This window comes from Salvia miltiorrhiza, chromosome 3, assembly GCF_028751815.1.
Source record: "Salvia miltiorrhiza cultivar Shanhuang (shh) chromosome 3, IMPLAD_Smil_shh, whole genome shotgun sequence".
NCBI classification, from domain to species: domain Eukaryota; kingdom Viridiplantae; phylum Streptophyta; class Magnoliopsida; order Lamiales; family Lamiaceae; genus Salvia; species Salvia miltiorrhiza.
This window is the reverse complement of record NC_080389.1, coordinates 31,935,131-31,960,314: the sequence shown is the minus strand read 5'-3', so window position 1 is coordinate 31,960,314 and position 25,184 is coordinate 31,935,131.

The window sequence follows — 25,184 nt, the reverse complement described above, 5'->3', positions numbered from 1 at the left end:
GCTGAGCGGGATGGCGCGGCCGAAGGCCTAGCGCCGCTGGTCGCGACCCAGACCAGAAAACAGCAGCAGACGGCAGCGAACTCGCCGGAATCCAGTTGCAGTCGGCGGCGGACTCCAGCGGCTCACTTCAGCGGCTCCCAGTCGACGGTGCTCGCCGGAATCCAGTTGCAGCGGCGGCCCTGCTGTTGACGCTCGGCCACGGACGGAGAGAGGGGAGAGCAGTGGGTGACGGCGGCTTATCGCCGCTGCTTCCCGCGAAGCTTCCGCAGCGGCGGAGCTTTGTGAGAGAGAGAGGAAGGTTGAGGGGAGAGAGAGGCGGCTGGTGACTGATGAGAGAAGGGAGGAGGACGAACGGCTACTCGCCGAAACCATTGGCGGTGGAACTCGTGAGGAGATGGCTGGATCGAGCGAGAGAGAGAGAGAGATGATGTTGAGCAGCGTTTGTGTTGTGAGGAAGAGAGAGATGCAGCGTTTTTCTTCTTTAAAGAGAGGGTTTCTGTTTTAATAATTGAGAGAGAGAGAATGTTAAGCTTTAAATAAAAAAAGGGAGAACCGATAATTATAATGAGAGAAAAGCATTTTACTTTAATAAAGATAGAGAGAAAGAGACGTGAGAGATAGGCGTGATTTGTGATAGAAAATAGAGAGGGACCGAGATTGAGGGAGAGGGATCGAGATGTTGAATTTTGTTGGGCCAATCCTTGGCTAAAGCTTATTTTTATTGTTTTGGGCTTTCTTTTGGGCTCCCATTATTTATTTAATAGGCTTCAAATTTATATAAATGGGCTTCTATTATTGGTTAATAATGGGTTTCGAAAATTTATATTACTTGGGCTCCTACGATTTAATTGATTAAGTCCAATGAAATTTATTAGTTAAGCCCAATGAGATTTATTAATTTAGGCCCCATTATTTAATCCTAATTATTTTAATTAGTGATAAATTTTTAAGACTTACTAATCATTAATTAGTAAGTAAATTAGATTATTTTAAGATGAGTAGATTATTAAAGATTAATAATCCGACCTCATAAGACGAGCTTTAATTCCTTAAATAGGATTAACATCTCATAATTTAATTAAAGGAATATGAGTCATGCATAATCATTTCACGCATCCTCATTTATTGAGATTTTTCGAGAATTAGAATCTTATTTTATTTTCTCGGATTAAAGGTCAAGCACCAGAGTTAGAGCTAAATCGTGAGTCTGCTATTCAGGTAGGCTTTCTACGTATAAACTAAAATTATATATTAGAATTGTTAAGACTTTATGCTTATGAATTTAAATGATATTGTCAATGCCTAAATGCTTTATGTTTTATTATTAATTGCCTATCTGATGTTAATCGAATTCGGATTCTGGATGGGACCGCAAATCCCTTCGGAATTAGTGTACACCTTGTGATCGTGAGTCATCTAGCGGGTTGGCCGATCATAGTGTCCGTAGAGGGAGGCCTCCCTCTCGGCACGAGTTACTGATATGGTGATTAATGATATAAAATACCTGCGCGGGTTATTGATGAAAGAAATGATATTATGTTTGGTAAATACGAGTCTTTAAAGGAAAACCCTCGTATCTTACTACTGTTGAAAGGCTTGACAATAAAATATTATGCATGTATGTAAATTTCGGCAAGTGTCCACTAAGTACTCCTGTACTTAGCCCTGCATGTATTTATAAATGTGCAGGTTGAGCTGTGATCGAGGATGTAGTGTGCAAGCGGAGCTTTTGTCGATCTAGAATGAGTACCTCAGAGTAGAGTATATGTCTTCATACATATATTCAAATTGTTATTCCGCTGCGAACACTGATTATGTTAAGATATTATGTCATTTGTCAAACAATATGTATTATTTAATAATGTACTAAAACCATTGAGTATCCCGTTTTGGGATAATATTATGTACGGTCCCCTTGTGGCCTTCGTTGATATCTAGATATTTCGATTGATTTCCTTATACAAGTCGAGTCATCAAGAAACCGAATATGCCCCTTTCTTACTCCCGCTCCTAAATCCCCTCCCTTAGTCGCGGTTTCCCCGAATTTGCTATCCTTAGCAAGTGCGGTCGTGACAGAATGGTATCAGAGCTTTTCTTTTGCTCTGAGTACTAATCATTCCTTCTAAGTTGAGTCTAGATTAAGTGAGTTAATACACCTTTGAACTAGTTGACAAAAGCTTGGCACTACATCTCGTCACGCTCAACGGAGGTTATGGTAAGTACTTTCAAGTTTTAATTAAGTTAATTTCTTGAAATGTATGAAGCATGAATAAGTATGACTATGGTATGAATCACAAGAACTTATAACTGTTAAGTTATATATGCTCACTCTCACGACGGAACATAGAAGAGAACTTAGGGAGATGCCTTAATTTTTTCTTCATGTTACGATGACATCGACAATGATGGTCGAAATAGAGAAAGAAGAATTACACGAAGGGTCGCATGATGAAACCACGAGCATGAAGATTGAGCAGCGTAACGAACGCCAATAGTACGTTGATGGCATGGGCATAACTTAAATATTCGAGTGTTTTTCTACGATGAGATCTCGAATTAGCTTGGCCTTTTGAACTTATTTTGTTGAAACTTTTAGTGCTCGTTGCTAGATTTAAGAAAATATCATCATCACATAACAAGCCCTAAGTTCGGAAAACAACGACACTAGAACTATATGATAGTCGAATTGGTAATCTGCGATTAAGTATTAAGAACCTGTATGGCTTGTGTAAATGCTAGATTTAGATGATGAGGTGTTTTTGCACGTTATGGTTTTTGAATCGAACTTGTTTTCCGATTTTAGATATTTAGAACCTTATCGCCTTAAGTTACTTGTCGTGTGCTACTTTTGACGATAGAATTTCCTTTGTTAGATGGCAAGGACTGTTTTCACCCGACGACGACCACTGCCCCCATGGGCTAGTCCAGAGGAGGTCGAGCGGTCCTACCGCACCTATGCTCCATGTCACGGGGATAACCTCGGACAGTTCTTCGCAGGTTTTCACAGACACTGGGTCGAGGCGAGTGCACATGGAGTATCAGGGTATGACGGTATCCAGAGGTTCATCTTACTGTTACCTTCCGAGTGGCAGGGATGGGCTAGGCAGATTTCTGCCCACTACATCTTTCGCCGAGAAGATTACCACGACCTCATGGGAGACTTCCCTAGCTTTATTGCGGAGCTTCAGATCTGTTTCACTTTGTGGGGCCGCGCCCCTCTAGGGCCCTACATCCTTCCGGGAGACTACGTACAAGTGGGGACACCTTTGCCAGCGGAGACACCCGCTACTGCCCCTGAGTCTCCGATGGCCTTGCCACGAGATTCTCCACCACGTGCCTCAGTTCTAGGGCGCCGTGGTAGGCACGATGACGAGACAGGCCCTTCTCGTCCACGGGCTCGTAGGGATTTCCCATCGCCTCCTGACTCAGCGATCCGAGCTACTGCTACTCCACCACCACTGATACCTACGATAGACGCAAGGTTTGAGGCTGCCATGGCAGATGTCGACAGGGTCATGGCCAACATGAGGGAGTTTCTAGATAGGGGCAAATACCCTATGCAGGAGGATGACGATACAGCACAGTATGGTACGATGAGAATTACTCGTCCCGAGCCCGTGCCAACTCCAGCTCCGATCAAGCCTCGTGCCACGGCTAGGATCAGCACCAGAGACGATCCGATCCGTGAGATTGTGGACGATATCTTCCGCTCAGCCCAGATCATGCAGGAGACAGGCGAGGGCCAGGGAGAGACTCCGTTGCCCAGCTGGGAGCCGGGCGAGGATGAGGAGGAGGACCCCGAGGAGGATGAGGAGGAGGACCCCGAGGAGGATCCAGAAGAGGACCCCCTGGCGTCACCAAGGAGCAGTCGTACCGTAACTCAGGATTCACAGATTTGATAGTTTTTAGCTTGTGGATGTACTCCGGAAACGATGATTCGTTCCAATGACTATGTTTTTATTTATGTTGTTTCTAGCTAGCATTAGTACGGAAATGTTGGTCTCTAGGACATTCCGCGAATAAAAACCCTTTTGTGATTGCTTAACTAGTAAGCCGGTACATCATAGGGAGTACTAGATAGACTTTACTTACATTTTGGGTTGACGATGTAAAAGCCCTCGATGAGGCAATATTCCATGATATATATATGACCCTAGCATGGGCTTTCTGCGACGATCTCGTATATGTTTTATGTTTCTTTACGGGTTTTTATTCTTCACGAGTCAGTTAAGAATATAGTATTTTTAAAAAAAAAAAAAAAATGTGACTTGTGCATGCAACGGTTCCTGTTATATTTTAGTTTTGGAGTTATGATAAGTTAAATTTGACAAACAGATCTTTATTAATTACCTTAGAGACTCCTGTATAGAATGCGTTAAATGGGTGTTTGTATTGTACAGAATGCCGCCTAAACGAGGTCGCCCCGCTAGGAGGAACATTAACAACAATGAAAATCGTGATGAAATACCTGAGGGACGGCGAAACGACAGGGAACCTACCCCACCCCCTCCACCCCCTGCTAGAAGGACTGAAGAACTGTTTCTTCGACAGAATCCGCCCACATTTACTGGGACAGGCGACCCAGCCGAGGCCGAAGCTTGGATACGCGCCTTGGAGCGTATCTTCACCTTCCTACACTGCACAGAAGAGGAGCGACTCTCGTGTATGTCTTTCCAACTAGCCGGATCGGCTGATTTTTGGTGGGAAGCCCGCCGAAAGACTCTGACTCCCGAACAATGGGCAGCATACACTTGGGAAGACTTTAAGACGGGATTATATGATAAGTATATTCCCAAAAGCTACAGAAAGAAGAAGGAGGCTGAGTTCTATAGCCTGAAACAAGGGAAAAGGACGGTGACCGAGTATGACAGAGAGTTCTGCGATCTATCGCGTTATGCTCCACAACAGGTGGATACTGATGAGAAAATGGCGGAGAAATTTTGTGCTGGTCTGAGGCACGAGATTCGGATGACTCTAGCTAGTCATGGCGGACTCTCATACACTGAGTCTTTGAACAGGGCACTGGACATCGAAGCTGCGATGCCAGTAGAAAGATTGGCTCCGCCACAGACCTCAGCGCCAGCCAACCCACCTGCACGCCCTCAGAACTTTAAAGGGAAGCGCAACTGGAACGACCATAGAGGAAATGAAAACCAGACTAACAAGAGGCCATGGCAAGGAAATGCGCCGTTGGGACAATATCAGCAACAAGGACAAGGGAAGCAACAGGGTCCTGCCCCGGCTGGAGGCAGCCAAAGACAAAATGAAGTTCCTCTTTGTCCAAAATGCCACAAACCACATCGTGGTGTCTGTAAGGCTGGAACTGACAGTTGCTACACGTGTGGCCAGAAGGGCCACTACTCCTCACAATGCCCCAACAAACAGTAGGGCGCGGCAATCAGGGCCACTTATGCCCAGCCCCTGCAAGCAGTTCAAGGGCAACACCAGCCCCGCCAACAACAGCCATACCAGCAGCAATACCAATACCAGCCCCGCCAACAACAGCCATACCAGCAGCAATACCAACACAAGAACCAACAGCGGCAACAGCAACAGAGGCGGCAACAACCATTGCCGCAGCAGGCGAGAGCCTTTGCTCTCACCCAAAACCAGCCCGAGAAAAACCAAGAAAACCTGGCAGGTATGGGCAAGCTTAAAGGTTTTTCCATAATGATTCTGTTCGATACTGGTGCCTCGCATTCTTTTATATCTGCCCCTTGCGTAGATACCGTAGAAATCAAATCAGAACGAGCTAAGTGTGCCTTAAGAATCACTACACCCTCAGGAGAAAGATCTACCACCACCCATGTTTGCTCGAACGTAGAATTTGAAATAGGAGAACTTAAGATGGTAGCGAACAATCTTAATATTCTGCTCATGTGGGACGTAGATATGATCTTAGGAATGGACTGGCTAGCTGAGAATCACGCCACCATCCTTTGTAGTGAACGAAAAATTTCTCTTCGACCACCTGGAAAGGAACCGACGGAATTTCACGGCATAGGTATGAAGAAAAGAGTACCAGTGATATCCGCATTACAAGCCAGAAAAGAGATGATAAAGGAAGGAAGCACAGCTTATCTCGTCTACCTAAACGGGGAAGCTAGTGAAGACAAGAAGGTGGAAGATGTGGCAATAGTACGAGACTTTCCAGAAGTTTTTCCTGAAATATTGCCAGGACTACCTCCAGACAGGCAACTAGATTTCACCATTGATCTAGAACCTGGATCTGCCCCAGTATCAAAGGCACCGTACAGGATGGCCCCAAAGGAACTACAAGAATTGAAGGTGCAACTACAGGAACTCTTGGACTTGGGTTTCATCAGGCCCAGTGTCTCGCCTTGGGGAGCGCCTGTACTCTTTGTCAAGAAGAAAGATGGAACCATGAGAATGTGCATTGATTATCGAGAGTTGAACAAACTGACGCTTAAAAACAAATACCCTCTTCCAAGGATAGATGATTTGTTCGATCAACTCAAAGGAGCCAGTGTATTCTCAAATATAGATTTAAGGTCTGGTTATCATCAACCGAAGATCAGATCAGAGGATATATCTAAGACCGCTTTCCGCACAAGATATGGTCACTATGAATTCGTTGTCATGCCATTTGGTCTAACCAATGCACCGGCAGTATTCATGGACCTCATGAATCGAGTTTTCCATCCATACTTAGACAAATTTGTCTTAGTGTTTATAGATGATATCCTCATCTATTCTAAGAATGACCAAGAACATGAAAATCATTTGAGAATCATCCTGGAGACATTAAAGACGGAGAAGTTGTTCGCCAAATTCAGCAAGTGCGAATTTTGGCTGAAAGAAGTAATGTTTCTAGGGCACATCGTATCAGCAGATGGAATCAAGGTGGACCCCGCCAAGGTGCAAGCCGTGCGCGAGTGGAAATCACCAACCACACCTAATGAAATCCGGAGTTTCTTAGGTTTGGCAGGATACTACCGGAGATTCATCGAAGGATTCTCTAAAATAGCGAGACCAATGACGCAATTACTTCGCAAAGGAATCAAGTATAAGTGGAACTAAGAGTGTGAAACCAGCTTCCAAGAGCTGAAGAAGAAATTGACAACTACACCAGTGCTAGCAGTTCCAGCAGCCGATAAAGAATACGTGATCTTCACGGACGCGTCCAAAAATGGGCTAGGTTGTGTGTTGATGCAAGAAGGAAAGGTCATTGCCTACGCCTCGCGACAACTAAGGCCACATGAATTGAACTACCCCACTCATGATCTGGAACTAGCAGCAACTGTGCATGCTTTGAAAATTTGGAGACACCATCTATACGGAGTTAGATGTGAAATCTTCACTGATCACAAAAGCCTTAAGTATTTTTTCGAGCAGAAAGACTTGAATATGAGACAGAGGAGATGGCTCGAGCTCGTGAAGGATTACGACTGCGGTATCAACTACCACCCGGGAAAAGCTAATGTAGTAGCTGATGCTTTAAGTCGTAAAACTCAATCCGAGTTAGGACTTCTTCTCACTCAAGAGGACACGCTTGTAAGGGATTTTGACAAATTGAAGATAGAAGTGGTTCAGCCACCGGCAACGACAAGAGCAATTATTGCAACTCTAGTAGCCGTCCCAGACCTCAGAGAAAGGATCGTCAGTGCCCAGAGAGCGGATGAGAGCTTGGAAAAAGTTCGTCTCAAGATCCGAACAGGCACGCCAGGAGGCTACCAAGAGGCAACGGATAACGCAGTTCTTTTTGAAGGAAAATTGTGTGTTCCCCATAACGAGGAACTCAGAAACGAGATCATGAGTGAAGCTCATGACACGCCCTATACCGCTCATCCCGGAAGTACCAAAATGTACCAAGATCTAAAATAGAAGTTTTGGTGGGATGGGATGAAACGAGATATAGCCTCGTTTGTAGAGCGTTGCCTTGCATGCCAGCAAGTGAAAGCTTTACATCAACGACCATATGGGAAATTGCAGCCATTGGAAATCCCAGAATGGAAGTGGGAGCACATAGCGATGGATTTCGTGACAGGTTTACCCAAGACAAATAGGGGCAACACAGCTATTTGGGTAATAGTAGACCGTCTCACGAAGAGCGCTCATTTTATACCGATTCCAATTACCCATGGATCGGAGAAACTAGCCCAACTGTACATTCGTGAGATTGTACGGCTACATGGAATACCAATATCCATTACTTCAGATAGAGATTCAAAATTTACTTCTAGATTTTGGATCAGTTTGCAGAAAGAGTTGGGAACGAGATTAAACTTTAGCACCGCCTTTCACCCTCAAACAGATGGACAATCAGAAAGGACAATTCAGACCCTTGAAGATATGTTGAGGACAGTGGTGCTAGACCGAGGAGGAAGTTGGGAATCAGTGCTGCCGTTAATCGAATTCGCCTACAACAATAGTTACCAGGCAACCATTGATATGGCACCTTATGAGGCGCTGTATGGAAGGAAGTGTAGATCACCACTTTACTGGGATGAGGTGGGTGAAAGAAAAATCCTTGGACCAGATGCAGTAAGCGAGATGATTGAGACCATCCGCCAAATTAGAGCAAGAATTAAAGAGGCTCAGGACAGACAGAAGTCTTATGCTGATACCCGACGAACTGAACTACAATTTCAGATTGGAGACAAGGTTTTCCTTAAAATATCACCCTCGAAAGGGATCATTAGATTCGGTGTTAAGGGTAAGTTGAGACCCCGTTTTGTAGGACCTTATGAGATCCTAGAAAGAATAGGTCCCGTAGCGTATAGGTTGGCACTGCCACCTAGCTTTGGAAACGTCCACAATGTGTTCCACGTGTCACAGCTGAGACGGTACGTGTTTGACCCCAAACACGTGATTCACCAAGATGAAATGATTCTTAACCCAGACTTGACGTACGAGGAAAAACCTGAAGCCATTTTGGACCGAAAGGTGCAAGAGATAAGGAATAAATCGATCGCGTCAGTCAAAATACTGTGGAGACACCATGGACCGGAAGAAGCAACGTGGGAACTTGAGGACCAGATGAAAGAAAAATACCCAGAACTTTTCACATAGGTATGCAAATTTCGGGACGAAATTTTTGTTAAGAGGGGTAGTATGTAACAACCCGCTCTTTTATTATATTTAAATCCAGTAATATGATAATTATTATTTCATCTTTCAGTAAATCAAGCCCAGTAATTATTTATGATTTAAATTCAGCTTATGACACTGGATTATATTCAATTAAGCAGGATTATTATTTTATTACCAAGTCAGTAGTTTCGCGTAAATAAAACCGCGATGAAAATTATTGAGTAAGCCAATAATTATTTATTTCAGATTCATAACTGACTTAGTTAAGTCATGTTATTTATTAATCACAATAGAATTATTTTTCTATTATTAATTCTTGAGTCGTGATTTTATTCCGACTTGTGAAGAATTAAATCTACGTTATTAATTTAGATTTTTTTTTTCGTGTATTAAATTTAGCACGCCATGCTCCCTCAGCCACTCTATTCTCACCCGTGCTTAGTTTTTATTTCACTCTTACGTAGTCAACAAAATTGCTGCAAGCAAAATCTCAAGTATTCAACAAAGCAAATCTCAGTTTTCAACAGCAAATTTCATTTTTTTTCAAAGATACAGATACAGCCGCAGCAAATCTTATTTGTTCAGGCGCAGCCGATTTTCACTCACAAAAATTCCACATTCATAAATTCCATTGTCGCAGCAATTCGCCTATAAATTAACTCAAACGAATCAGTTTTAAAACCACAACCTTCAATTGCTAATTCTAAAATACAGAGTGTTCGTTTTGAGTTCCAAACTTCAGCAGAACAAGGTATATATTAATCTCAAAGTTCTTCAACTTCATTCCTTATACAAGTGTTTATGTTCAATAGAATTCATTAGCAAGCAATATATCATTTTACAGTTTACAGTATTTGCATACGCATCAAACCTTTGCAAGAAATCAGAAATAGAACCTCTATATAACTAAACTAGAGTACAGAAAAATCAAGTTTTGATTCCATAATCAAATCTTTACACAAACTTGAGTTTTATGTAAAACTTTTTCAAATCTACGAACCTATCGAAGAGAGATAAAACGAGAGGGAGGCAATGACGAACTGCCGAGACCTTCGCTACGACGAACGGCAACTCCGGGAGTCGGCTTTGGGCGAGGCAGCGGCAGCCGATGGCGGCGGCACCAAACGGCGAGATGGCCTCTGTCGGCGGCAGCAGCTGTTCTGCCATCTCTCGCCGACTCGACGAACAGCAACAGTCGCCGGACGCTCCACGAACAGCAGCAGTCGGCGGAGCTCTGCAAAAGGAGGAGCAGCAGCCGCGACTCCGGGCGAGCAGCAGCAGGCGGCTGAGCGGGATGGCGCGGCCGAAGGCCTAGCGCCGCTGGTCGCGACCCAGACCAGAAAACAGCAGCAGACGGCAGCGAACTCGCCGGAATCCAGTTGCAGTCGGCGGCGGACTCCAGCGGCTCACTTCAGCGGCTCCCAGTCGACGGTGCTCGCCGGAATCCAGTTGCAGCGGCGGCCCTGCTGTTGACGCTCGGCCACGGACGGAGAGAGGGGAGAGCAGTGGGTGACGGCGGCTTATCGCCGCTGCTTCCCAGCGAAGCTTCCGCAGCGGCGGAGCTTTGTGAGAGAGAGAGGAAGGTTGAGGGGAGAGAGAGGCGGCTGGTGACTGATGAGAGAAGGGAGGAGGACGAACGGCTACTCGCCGAAACCATTGGCGGTGGAACTCGTGAGGAGATGGCTGGATCGAGCGAGAGAGAGAGAGAGATGATGTTGAGCAGCGTTTGTGTTGTGAGGAAGAGAGAGATGCAGCGTTTTTCTTCTTTAAAGAGAGGGTTTCTGTTTTAATAATTGAGAGAGAGAGAATGTTAAGCTTTAAATAAAAAAAGGGAGAACTGATAATTATAATGAGAGAAAAGCATTTTACTTTAATAAAGATAGAGAGAAAGAGACGTGAGAGATAGGCGTGATTTGTGATAGAAAATAGAGAGGGACCGAGATTGAGGGAGAGGGATCGAGATGTTGAATTTTGTTGGGCCAATCCTTGGCTAAAGCTTATTTTTATTGTTTTGGGCTTTCTTTTGGGCTCCCATTATTTATTTAATAGGCTTCAAATTTATATAAATGGGCTTCTATTATTGGTTAATAATGGGTTTCGAAAATTTATATTACTTGGGCTCCTACGATTTAATTGATTAAGTCCAATGAAATTTATTAGTTAAGCCCAATGAGATTTATTAATTTAGGCCCCATTATTTAATCCTAATTATTTTAATTAGTGATAAATTTTTAAGACTTACTAATCATTAATTAGTAAGTAAATTAGATTATTTTAAGATGAGTAGATTATTAAAGATTAATAATCCGACCTCATAAGACGAGCTTTAATTCCTTAAATAGGATTAACATCTCATAATTTAATTAAAGGAATATGAGTCATGCATAATCATTTCACGCATCCTCATTTATTGAGATTTTTCGAGAATTAGAATCTTATTTTATTTTCTCGGATTAAAGGTCAAGCACCAGAGTTAGAGCTAAATCGTGAGTCTGCTATTCAGGTAGGCTTTCTACGTATAAACTAAAATTATATATTAGAATTGTTAAGACTTTATGCTTATGAATTTAAATGATATTGTCAATGCCTAAATGCTTTATGTTTTATTATTAATTGCCTATCTGATGTTAATCGAATTCGGATTCTGGATGGGACCGCAAATCCCTTCGGAATTAGTGTACGCCTTGTGATCGTGAGTCATCTAGCGGGTTGGCCGATCATAGTGTCCGTAGAGGGAGGCCTCCCTCTCGGCACGAGTTACTGATATGGTGATTAATGATATAAAATACCTGCGCGGGTTATTGATGAAAGAAATGATATTATGTTTGGTAAATACGAGTCTTTAAAGGAAAACCCTCGTATCTTACTACTGTTGAAAGGCTTGACAATAAAATATTATGCATGTATGTAAATTTCGGCAAGTGTCCACTAAGTACTCCTGTACTTAGCCCTGCATGTATTTATAAATGTGCAGGTTGAGCTGTGATCGAGGATGTAGTGTGCAAGCGGAGCTTTTGTCGATCTAGAATGAGTACCTCAGAGTAGAGTATATGTCTTCATACATATATTCAAATTGTTATTCCGCTGCGAACACTGATTATGTTAAGATATTATGTCATTTGTCAAACAATATGTATTATTTAATAATGTACTAAAACCATTGAGTATCCCGTTTTGGGATAATATTATGTACGGTCCCCTTGTGGCCTTCGTTGATATCTAGATATTTCGATTGATTTCCTTATACAAGTCGAGTCATCAAGAAACCGAATATGCCCCTTTCTTACTCCCGCTCCTAAATCCCCTCCCTTAGTCGCGGTTTCCCCGAATTTGCTATCCTTAGCAAGTGCGGTCGTGACAAGTGGCTTCTTTGTTATGAGTCTCACTCAATTTTCTCTTAAGTATTTCTCCTGATAAGAAACAATCATTTAAAATAAATGCTTGATTACAAAATCATATACTTAAATCTTCAAAATACCTATATAATTGAAATGCAATTTAAAAATGATATAAGGTGAACAGAATGCAATTAAAATAGTAGAATATGAAATGAATTTCCAGTTATTTAAACGTACCGCCAAGTATCGATCGCTTAAAAGCTAGCAAAGATGGATCATTCCTATACTTCGTACGAACTGCAACACGTATTTCATTTATAATTTTTATTTTAGCAAAACTTTCTTCCATCTTTACAAAGTTGCAACGCATTTACTATTAAGAAAAAAATAAATATATCTAACCTTCACATAGTTGATCAACATTCGAGACAGGTTCACTCCCATCATCAGTCGCAATCTGCTTGCCTTTCCCCTTCACACTACCTGAACGTTTGTTGCGTATCAAATAAAAGCTATTTCATATACTAAGATGCAACATGTTCTCAATATATATTTCTTTTATGAGCTTATGTATGTCTTCAAGAATACTTTTTATTTTATTATAGGGTTAAGTACCAAATACCCCCCCAACGTTGGGGCCCCTATCGCGTATAGGACCCTATAGTCAGGGTCCGCGCTGTTTACTACCTCAACGTGGCTAAACCTAAGCAAATCCCCCCCTCAAATACCAAATACCCCCCCTGCATTAAGTCACCGTTGGGGGGGGGGTATTTGGTACTTAATACCTGACTATAGGGTCCTATACTCGATAGGGGCCCAACGTTGGGGGGGGGGGGAAATTTGCTTAGGTTTAGCCACGTTGAGGTAGTAAACAGCGCGGACCCTGACTATAGGGTCCTATACGCGATAGGGGCCCCAACGTTGGGGGGGTATTTGGTACTTAACCCTTTATTATAAGTATGACCATTATAATAAATGGAAGTCACATTTAAGAACATGTGACCACTCAAAATTGAATTATTCATGCTCAAACAAATATCAATTCACATTATTATTAACAATATTCATTTCACATAGATCATTGAATCTTATATTGTTGAGCATTATAATTATTACTCCCTCCGTCCACCAATTCAAGGCCTAGGGCAAGTGTAATTGAATTGGTGGACGGAGGGAGTAATATTTACATGTTCGTACCAGGAAAATTCATGCAAACATTAGGACATTTTCACATGATTACACAAAATATTCGTACACCTAAATACATTATATAGTTGAGCATTATAATTATTAATATATACATGTTCCTACAATAAAATTCATGCACACATATATACCGTTTCACATGATTACAGAAAATATTCGTACACTTACATAAATGAAACACAAACCAAAAATTCCATATTACCAAAAAATAACAATTGATTAAGCAGCAGCTAGAAAAAACAACTCAGTTCATGCATGCATCTCTACGAATTAAACTACATATACCATCTCTTAAACTAACATATAGCAAGCAAATGTTACGAGCACTTACAACAATTTGAATTGGGTTTAGATCTGCATAATAATAATAATAATAAAAAAACAAAACCAAAATGACTATTCTTCCCAAAATCAGAACATATTCACCCCAGATTATTATTAGTTAAAAAATTAAAAATTATAATATAATTAAAATGCACTCTTCGCTCAAACTAACCTCTTGTAGCACGAGGACTATTCTCGATAAAATCAGACGTTTCACCCACAGCTTTACCCTTGCCTTTGTCATCAGGCTTCCCTACAAATGCAAATACGAAATACAACAGAGGTAAAAAACTTAACTAAAAGATATAGTTTACATCTACGTCTAACATTATACCAGAAAATTCACACGCTATAAAAGGCATATTTTTACCACTACTTTTACAAATTCACACAAAATATTATTGACAACGTAAGATTATATAACGCATCAGAAAATTCACACATTAATCACAAAAAAAATCGTCACCTTTTTTTGAAGTAATGCCACGCTTAACCACCGTCGATCCTTTAATAATACCTTTCCCCTTGCAGGATTTTACACCTTTCCCTTTACATTTACAGTTTACATTAACATCATATAAAAAAATTCATTTTTACACCCCCCAAAAAAAGAGAAAAAAAAACCCCACCCCTCAACAATCTCCAAAATAGTAATTTATAAAAACAAAAAAAAAATCAGCTTTTGAATGAGGAAACACACACGGGTAATCGATGGTCAACGAACACAACACATTGAATAATTGTCCGACACTAATCTATCAACAACCCCACAAATGCATTCTTTATCCACATAGATCTGAAAACGACAAATAGGGACCACCACAAATAGCACCCACACAACATTTTCGTATAAATTCAATTTCCGTTGAACCATCGACCCCCCTTCCAGAAAAATTTCAGAAAAATTTATTCACCGAAAAATGTTTGAAATTCTGAAAAAAAATCAGATGAAGAACAATGACCATTCATAAAAATCTCACCGCTCTGACCGCCGCCCTTGGTTCATGCCATCGCCGGAAAATGGGTTGAAGAAGACTGGAAATATGATCACCCTAAGTTCGCGCCGCCTCAAAATTCTGGTCGATGCCTCAAGAAATTTCTTTACCAAGAACAATAGATATTGAAAATAGTAACAGAGTTTAACTTTATTTGGTTAGGTGCATTTAATTGGACCGATAAATCTAATCATTTTTTAGTCATATTTTCAAACCTTTCTTCCTATTAATTCACGCTATTCATATCTTCGGTATATGATTTCAATCAAATCAAATCTATCCTCTAAATTAATTAGGCGTATTAATCGGACAAGTCAACATGTCATTCCAAATTTACCCTTTCGATACTACTTGCGCGAATGAACTAATATAACATAATGAATAATCTGATAGGTTTACACCTTAATCTCAGCCGTTAAATAGTAGAGATCTAAGGTTAAGATTAGTTCTTAAGTTATATACTAAGAGGGGTTTGTGGAATAACTGCACCCTATATGTATATATATATATATATATATATATATATATATGTTAGGTCCGGGGGGTCTCGAATAGGTGTATGGGGGGGGGGAATACACCTATAGGCTATTTTTACAACAATCTACTGACCTCAATCAGAGGGATCTCAGTCAGAGATCAAAACGAAACTTTACATGCAAACAAGGACTCATGTTTTACTTAAATCAGTTTTGACTAACAGGGTTGACGGCTGATACTGAAAGCTCTTCAGTAATGAGTTATCAGTTAAGTTGCTGGAACTTAACTGATTCAAGTAAGGGCTTCAGTCGTGTTTGCTAAGATAGAGATGTAGAGATGATATCACTCTTCCTTACTATCAGAGGATAGTTCAGTCAGATAGATATCATACGCAGCGGAAATTAAACTTAGTTTCGTAATAGTCTCGGTGGAGCAAGTTGTTGGATTAAGGTTTCTCTTTGCTATTAGTCAGTGTTCAGTTTTATCAATAGAAATAGCACAAGTAAGAATGTAAAACTGAAAGCTGTAAATAACACAGAGACTTTTACGTGGTTCGAAAAAACCCTTTCCTACATCCACGGCTGGTTGATCAGACCAACAATTCACTCCGCAAGTGCTTCACTGGTGCACTGCAAACCGTACCCGTGTGCTTGCCTGGTGCACACAACCGTAAACTGAAGAAAACCCTTCTTCAGCACCCACACACCTCGCGTAGGATTTCCCTTCTAAGCACACCTCGTGCTCAGACTTTTCACTCAGAGTTCAGAGTACCTTCCTGAACTCCGAACCACTCAAACACTCTTATGGGGGAGAGGTTTAAACGAGTGCCAACTATACTTACAAAGAACAAGTTCTTTGAAGCAAGTTTGACCTTTGGCTTCTGGGTAAACAGATATATGCCTAGGGTCTAAGAGAATGTAAGTAATCAGCAGTGACTGATTTTGGCTTTGGAATTCTCTTCTTCGATTCAAGCTTTGGGGAGGTTAAGCTTTAGGCTGAGTAGCAATTTCGGCAGAGCTTCAGCTTATGTCGTTGAATCGGTGAAGGTTGAAGTGATCCTCGAGCGCTATTTGTAGGAGAACTCTTGAATAGACCCGTTGGCGTAAATCGTCCACAAGATTTCTTCCGTTGGAGAGCAATTCGAATTTGGGCTGAGACTTCAATCTTCGAGGTTCCTTGTTTGTGTGGAAATGACTCTCTTTGATGGACAGGAGATGTGACATCTCTGAAAAGTAACCACCAGATAGGAATGACCTCTGCAGAGATAAGATATTCTGAGATCTCTGTATTTAATGCGGCTGTACTTGTGCGTACGTGGCTTCCTCTGAACGTTGGAAGATCAGTCCTAGGAGAAATGTTCAACTGATACTTGACTTTAGTATCAGTCCATTTCGCGCATTAAATAATAAGTCTTCAACTGATTCTTCAATTGATACTTCAGTTGGTAACTGCAGTCTTCAGTCTTCAGTCTTCGTTCTTCAGTCTTCGGTCTTCAGTCTTCGACACCGCAACTAAACTAGAAACGAACTCTAACACTTGAGTTCAAATCGATTCTAGTCTATTACATATAAGTCCTATGAATTTTGGTATCATCAAAACAAGGGTTAGGATATTCCACAAGGTTCCCAACAATTTCCCCCTTTTTGATGATGCCTAAACCACACAGCAGTTCTAGACAGCAAAAAGACTGAACTCTCAGTACAAGTTCTAAACAAGGGGTGAAAACAGTTCCCCCTTAACAATAGAACCTAAAAATTTGTACTTAGAGTAAGAACGAAAACAGTTCTAAAAACAGAACTAAAAGAAGACAGAAAGACCATAATCAGAGCTTGGACAAAGAGTCATTGTCTTCAGGTTGAGATCAAAAAGAAGTTCATTTCATTAAAAAGGACTGATAAGCCATCAGTCGAGGTACAGAGCAAGACTTACAGTGGAGTAGAAAGAAAAACAAAAACATCATGGGAAACCCATGGACTCCAGCAGTCTGCTTGACTGGCTGATCAGTATTCCTTCATTGGTCTGCTTGACTTGCAATCCGAGAAAGAAATTCATTTCTCCCATGATGGACATTTGAAACTTGTTGGTCCTTATGTCAGCAAACTTCTTGCACATGCGTTCGGATTTGGATCCGAAGATTATGTCGTCGACATAAATCTGAACAAGCAAGAGATCTTCTCCTTCTTTGAGAGTGAACAGAGTTCTGTCCACAGATCCCTTTTTGAAGCCTTGTTCAACCAGATACTCCGAGAGAGTATCATACCACGCTCTTGGTGCTTGCTTCAACCCATAGAGCGCTTTCTTCAGCTTGTACACCTTTTCTGGTCCAGCAACCTCAAACCCTGGAGGTTTTTCTACATAGACTTCATCTGTGAGCACTCCATTGAGAAATGCGCACTTGACATCCATTTGGTGTACCTTGAAACCTTTGTGAGTTGCGAAGGCTAAGAAGAGTCTGACTGCCTCCAATCTGGCAACTGGGGCGAACGTCTCGTCGTAGTCGATTCCTTCTTCTTGACTGTATCATTTAGCCACTAGCCTTGCTTTGTTTCTCACAACGTTTCCTTCTTCATCTTCCTTGTTCTTGAAAATCCATTTCAAGCCAATCACCTTTGCATCGTCTGGTTGATCCACAAGCTCCCAAACTGAATTCCGGTTGAATTCATTGAGTTCTTCTAGCATTGCGATGACCCACTGAGTAGACTTCAGAGCTTCTTCAATATCCTTGGGCTATGTAGTTGATAAGAAACAGCTGAAATTCTTATCTTCATTGATGCAGTTCTGATTGATGTCGAAGACGAGGTTGCACATTGATCTCCGAGTCTTGACGCCATCTGATGGTTCTCCAATGATGTTCTCCTTTGAGTGGAGTTCAAACCATCTTCGATACTTCTTAATTTCTTCTGGAGATGGTGGGGTTTCTTCGGTCAGAATGGTTATGAGGTGTTGAGCACCTTCTGGAGCAGGGGAGAGTTGAGCTGGGGCGGCTTCTGCGCGTTCAACTCGAACTTCAGCAACTGGAGTTCCCCCTTGACTGATGCCATCTGCATTGGCTCCAGTCTGAACTTCAGACCTTTGGTTGATCTTCTGATACTGAAGCATCTCAGCATCTTCATCTTTGCCAGGTCCCCACACCAAGACAGTAGAGGGCTCGATGTTGTGGATTTCAGCTTTGGAACCTTCAGCGATCTGAACATACTTTTCAGCATCTTGTTCCCTGAAACTATCTGTAGACTGATCAAAGATCACATGAGGTGTTTCTTCAACACAAAGAGTTTGAGTATTAAACACTCGATAGACTTTGCTTGAATGTTCTGTTCCAGAGTATCCAAGGAAGACTCCTGGATCAGCCTTGCTATCGAAAGTGTTCAACCTCTTCTTATCATTGTTGTGTATGAAACACTTAGAACCGAAAGCATGAAAGTAGGCAATCGATGGCTTTCTGTTCTTCCATAACTCGTATGGAGTTCTTCCATGTCTCTGAGTGAGGAAGGAGCGATTCTGCGTGTAGCATGCGTTGTTGACTGCTTCGGCCCAAAACTTCAAGGGGAGTTTTGACTCGGCTAGCATCGTCCTTGCTGCTTCCTTTAGAGACCGGTTTCTTCTTTCTGCAACTCCGTTCTGCTGTGGAGTTCTTGCTGCAGAAGTTTGATGACTGATTCCTTGTTCATCACAATACTTACGAATGACAGTATTGAGGAACTCAGTCCCACGATCTGATCTGATGCTGATGATGTTGACTTCCTTTTCAACGCTCAGTCTTCTCAGCAGCTTTGGCAGTTCCTCCAGTGTCTCTTTCTTCTTGAAGAGAAAGATAACCCAAGTATATCGTGAATAATCATCCACAACTACTAAGGTGTACTTCCTACCGTTGTAGCTTCTTGGAGTGATTGGGCCAAACAGATCCATGTGAAGTAGATGCAGAATCCTTTCAGAGGAGTGTCCTGATTTTGACTTGAATGATGTCCGCGTCTGCTTTCCTCTGAGGCATGCTTCACATTCTTGCTTCTTCTGGAACACAATAGAAGGAAGACCTTCTACCAGTTGATGTTTAGCAAGTTTGTTGATCGTCTTGAAGTTGAGATGGTTGAGTCTCTTGTGCCATAGCCAATTGAGCTCCGAGCTGCTCTTGCTGATGAGGCATGTTTCTGGTGGGTTGTCTTCCCAAGAAACGACGTAGAGACTTCCTTGTCTGAATCCTTTCAGAACCACCTTCCTTTGATTGTTTCTAATAGTGAATTCATCCTTCTTGATCTTCACTGTGAAACCACTGTCACAAAATTGACTCACAGACAACAGATTATGTTTAAGACCAGAAACAAAGCTAACATTACTGATACTGGCGTTACCCATGTTGAGCACACCGTAGCCTTTTGTTTCTCCGATTGAGTTGTCTCCGAATGCAACTTTGGATCCAGCTTTCTCAACATACTGAGATAGATATTCTTTGTAGCCCGTCATGTGCTTAGAACAGCCACTGTCCAGATACCACGTTCTGATTGAAGCTTTGGCCTCTTCCTTCTTTTTATGTTTCCTGACATTGACCTGCAATGAAGAGATGCTTCAGGCACCCAATCAAGCTTTGGGTCCTTCGATGTTAGCTCGAGTTCCCTTTGGAACCCATATCTGTTTCAGAATTGGTCTGGCTGATCTCTTGCGCTTTGTTGAATGTCTGATTGACGTCGTTGGCGCTTCAGGTGGCACATGAGCATTCTTTTGTTGAGAAATCCTTTTGAAGGCCTCACTCTTGTAGCAGTTCTGTCTGATGAATGGTTGAGGTATTCTTTTCTTGGCGAAGTATCTTTCCTGAGATACTTGAGTCTTTGCAGACTTTTGGAGACTTGACTGATGTCCAGTAGCTAGTTGTCGTGGACGGCTCTTGGTTCGTCTAGACTCAGCATTGCTTGGTCTCCATGGATGTTGTTCCTTTTGAAACTGAACTGAGGATGTCAGTTTCTGACTGATGTGACTTTTCTTCCCCCTGGATGGGTGAGGAAGATTCTTCTTGACTCCTGATGTTCCTTCCCGGATCTTTGACTGAAATCTGCTTTCCAGCCTTTTCAATAGAATGATCTGGTTGGGGGCCTCCTTAGCTCGTCTGTAGTTTCTCAGAGGTGGAACATTTGATCTAGCCATCAGTCTTCGCTTGCGAACTTCATCCATATCATGATCTCTTGATTCTTCTGAGGTTGTGATTTCAGAAGGATCGTCCTTTGAGATGATCATGATATCCTTTCCTTTGTCAGCTGCAACTTTTCCTCCGATGCTGTTGACCAGTCCTTTCGATGGAAAGTTACTCATCATGGGAGACTGCATCATGCAGTTCTTGACTGTTTCTTCCAGCTTGTGATTGAGCCTCTTGATTTCATGAGATGCTCTTTCACATTCTGAGTTGGAGATTCTGAGCTCTTCTTCCAGTCGGCTGTTCTCCATGATTAGCTGATCAAGACAAGTTTCATCCAGAAAGTAGATGATTGTCTGATTCTTAGCTCGTTCATCATTGATCTCCTTGTCCATTTTCTGATTCTGCTTGAGGAGATCTTCGAATATTTTCCTCAGCTGACAGTGATCAGTCATGAGCTGATCAAACTCGTCAGTTTCATCGGATGAGCTACCTCCAGATTCTGAGTGGTCTCCTGAAAGCATCAGGAAGTTATCAGTACAAGGAGTTTTTGAGTGAGAGTTTACCTCTGAACCATTCATTCCATTGTCGTAGCTGTTGTCAGCCACGCTTTCTGATTTATTGGCCATCAGGGCTCGGCTCTCATCATCTGAGCTGGAACTGTCGAAGTCGGATGATTCTGATGTGTCTTCGGAAGAGTCAGCATCATCAGCAACCATCGCTTTCTTCTTCGAAAAGCTACGATCTTTCTTAGCTTTCAGTTCTCTGCGCTCAGCTGGAGTCAGATCAGGGCATTCATGTCGAAAGTGCCCTTTCTTTCTACATCCAAAGCATTCCATATCTTTGATGTCGTAAGCGGCTGACTTCCTTTCTCCGCTTCGATCTGTGGAATGTCTGGAGTTCCCTTCTCTTTCTTTTCCTTTGTAGTGCTGCTTGTGGAACCTTCTGTACTTCCGGAACTTGGACTCCATCTTGTTAAATCTGTCAGTCAACAAAGCATATTGACTGAAGAAGTCCTCTGGGTTGAGTTCCGTTGGCTCCTTAATCTGCTTCTTGCCTTCTCTGGTTGAGGCCTTCAGTGCAACTCCTCTTGAGGTTGATGGACCATCTTCGTCTGATCCTCCAGCCTTCTTGTTACCAAGATTTCTCAGAAGGTCGAACTCATTTTCCATGAGGTCAGAGAAAAGCTTGTTTGTCGGGAGCTGACTGAATCCTAGCTTATGCTGATGAGCGACTGAGTATATCTGCCATTCTCCACGTGGCAGTGCTCGAAGAATCTTCAAGTTGATTTCTCGTTGAGTGTATTTGTCTTTGGAAATGGATTGAACTTCATTCAAGATGAGATTGAATCTTTGTTCCATTTCCTCGACAGATTCATTCTTGAGCATGAGGAAGGAGTCGAACTTCTGGCAAGCTATTGACAGCTTATTCTCCTTGATTTCCTCGGAACCTACGCACATTCTTTCCAGAATGTCCCACATCTCCTTCGCTGTTCCGCACTTGATGATCTTCATGACATGCTTGTCGGGAACGGTGCCGGAGATGATGCTTTTGGCGAGGTTGTCTAACTCATCTTGCTTCCTTTCTTCTGTGGTGAAGTCTGCCTTTGACTTGGGCTGGACCTCATCGTAAGGATCCTGATGGAGATCATTAGGAATCCTTTTGACAGTTTCGGTGATGGTGATTGGTCCGCTGGTGATAACTTCCCACATTCGGCAATGTTGGGCGGTGAAGAAGCTTTCAAGCCGAAACTTCCATATGTCGTATTTTTCAATACTAAACATAGGTAGAGAAGATAATCTGCTGTGGTTAGTCTCCATCAAAAAAGAGAGAACAGATAATAGCAGATAGAGCAAATAGCAAGCACAAAAAGAAAGAGTAAAGCTTTTTCGAGACCTTTAAGAAAAAGGATCTAGTTCAAATAGAACCTAGTCAGATGCAGATAGTTCTTGTGAACAACCTGCTCTGATACCAATTGTTAGGTCCGGGGGGTCTCGAATAGGTGTATGGAGGGAGGGGGGAATACACCTATAGGCTATTTTTACAACAATCTACTGACCTCAATCAGAGGGATCTCAGTCTGAGATCAAAACGAAACTTTACATGCAAACAAGGACTCATGTTTTACTGAAATCAGTTTTGACCAACAGGGTTGACGACTGATACTGAAAGCTCTTCAGTAATGAGTTATCAGTTAAGTTGCTGGAACTTAACTGATTCAAGTAAGGGATTCAGTCGTGTTTGCTAAGATAGAGATGAAATCACTCTTCCTTACTATCAGAGGATAGTTCAATCAGATAGATATCATACGCAGCGGAAATTAAACTTAGTTTCGTAGTAGCCTCGGTGGAGCAAGTTGTTGGATTAAGGTTTCTCTTTGCTATTAGTCAGTGTTCAGTTTTATCAATAGAAATAGCACAAGTAAGAATGTAAAACTGAAAGCTGTAAATAACACAGAGACTTTTACGTGGTTCGGAAAAACCCTTTCCTACATCCACGGCTGGTTGATCAGACCAACAATCCACTCCGCAAGTGCTTCACTGGTGCACTGCAAACCGTACCCGTGTGCTTGCCTGGTGCACACAACCGTAAACTGAAGAAAACCCTTCTTCAGCACCCACACACCTCGCGTAGGATTTCCCTGCTAAGCACACCTCGTGCTCAGACTTTTCACTCAGAGTTCAGAGTACCTTCCTGAACTCCGAACCACTCAAACAGTCTTATGGGGGAGAGGTTTAAACGAGTGCCAACTATACTTACAAAGAACAAGTTCTTTGAAGCAAGTTTGACCTTTGGCTTCTGGGTAAACAGATATATGCCTAGGGTCTAAGAGAATGTAAGTAATCAGCAGTGACTGATTTTGGCTTTGGAATTCTCTTCTTCGATTCAAGCTTTGGGGAGGTTAAGCTTTAGGCTGAGTAGCAATTTCGGCAGAGCTTCAGCTTATGTCGTTGAATCGGTGAAGGTTGAAGTGATCCTCGAGCGCTATTTGTAGGAGAACTCTTGAATAGATCCGTTGGCGTAAATCGTCCTCAAGATTTCTTCCGTTGGAGAGCAATTCGAATTTGGGCTGAGGCTTCAATCTTCGAGGTTCCTTGTTTGTGTGGAAATGACTCTCTTTGATGGACAGGAGATGTGACATCTCTGAAAAGTAACCACCAGATAGGAATGACCTCTGCAGAGATAAGATATTCTGAGATCTCTGCATTTAATGCGGCTGTACTTGTGCGTACGTGGCTTCCTCTGAACGTTGGAAGATCAGTCCTAGGAGGAATGTTCAACTGATACTTGACTTTAGTATCAGTCCATTGCGCGCATTAAATAATCAGTCTTCAACTGATACTTCAGTTGGTAACTGCAGTCTTCAGTCTTCAGTCTTCGTTCTTCAATCTTCAGTCTTCGACACCGCAACTAAACTAGAAACGAACTCTAACACTTGAGTTCAAAACGATTCTAGTCTATTACATATAAGTCCTATGAATTTTGGTATCATCAAAACATGTGTTAGGATATTCCACAAGGTTCCCAACAATATATATATATATATATATATATATATATATATAGGAACGATTGTAAAATAAATTATGAATTTAGACCTATTTGTAATTTCGATCAAATTTTTAAATCTATGCTAATAAACACCAACTCTTAATTTTTCCAATGATAACAAAGATGTATTTATGGACTGAAAAGATGACGTGAGCACTAACCTGTACTAAAAGCATCCACATCGATCGGCTCATAGGACTGACTCGAGTCAACTTCGCTATGAGTGACCAGTCGATCGATGCAGCCATCCTCGGCTCGAGTTATAGCGCGATAGCATGAGCTAGTCGCATGCGTCGCCTCAAATAAAATAAAAAGTGTCAATTTTTTTAAATTGCAACGGCTAACTGCTGATTTTTAATTTTTTTATTCTTTTTTTTCCAACGGCTATTGCAGCCTTTAATTAATTTTTTTTCCTTTTCCATCGGCACTTTACCTTTTTCTTTCTTTATTTTTTTATTTTTTCTCCTATAAATACCTACCTCCTATCTCAATCTTTTTTAATTCTTTCCCACTTTTTCTTCATAAACTTTCTCTCTCAATTTCTCTCTTTCTTGTTCAATGGATTCCAACAATCTCAATACCCCCAATTATTTTTCTCCAAACTAGACCGATAATCTTTCCGGTCCATACTACCATCCAAACCTTTCGGTGGTTAATTTGGGTGATGATCCTCAAGGCGAAGGAAAAGGCGCGACAGAGCCACAACCATAGATATACCGAAAGAAGGCAAATGCCTTCAAGGAGAAGGCGTCGAAGGCTAGTCCAGGCAATAAGAGGAATTGTCACACATACACTATCGATGAGACCAATCTCATTGCTCGTGTGTGGATTGAGGACACCAACGATGCCATTCGTGGTGTCGATCAAAAAGGTGAACACTATTGGAGGCGAGTCGTGGATCGCGTAAACGTCTTGTTGAACAAGTCGTCTACCCTCCGCCAAATCAAATTGCATTGGGCCCGTGTTAGTTCCGAAGTGAAGATTTGGGAGGTTACGTGAGTCAAAGCCAATGCCAAGTGGCCATCCAGGCACTCCGACGACATGATTCGGGGAAAAGCACAAACATTATACACATCGCGCAGCAAGGGCATTCCATTCAAGTGGTGGAATGCGTGGAGG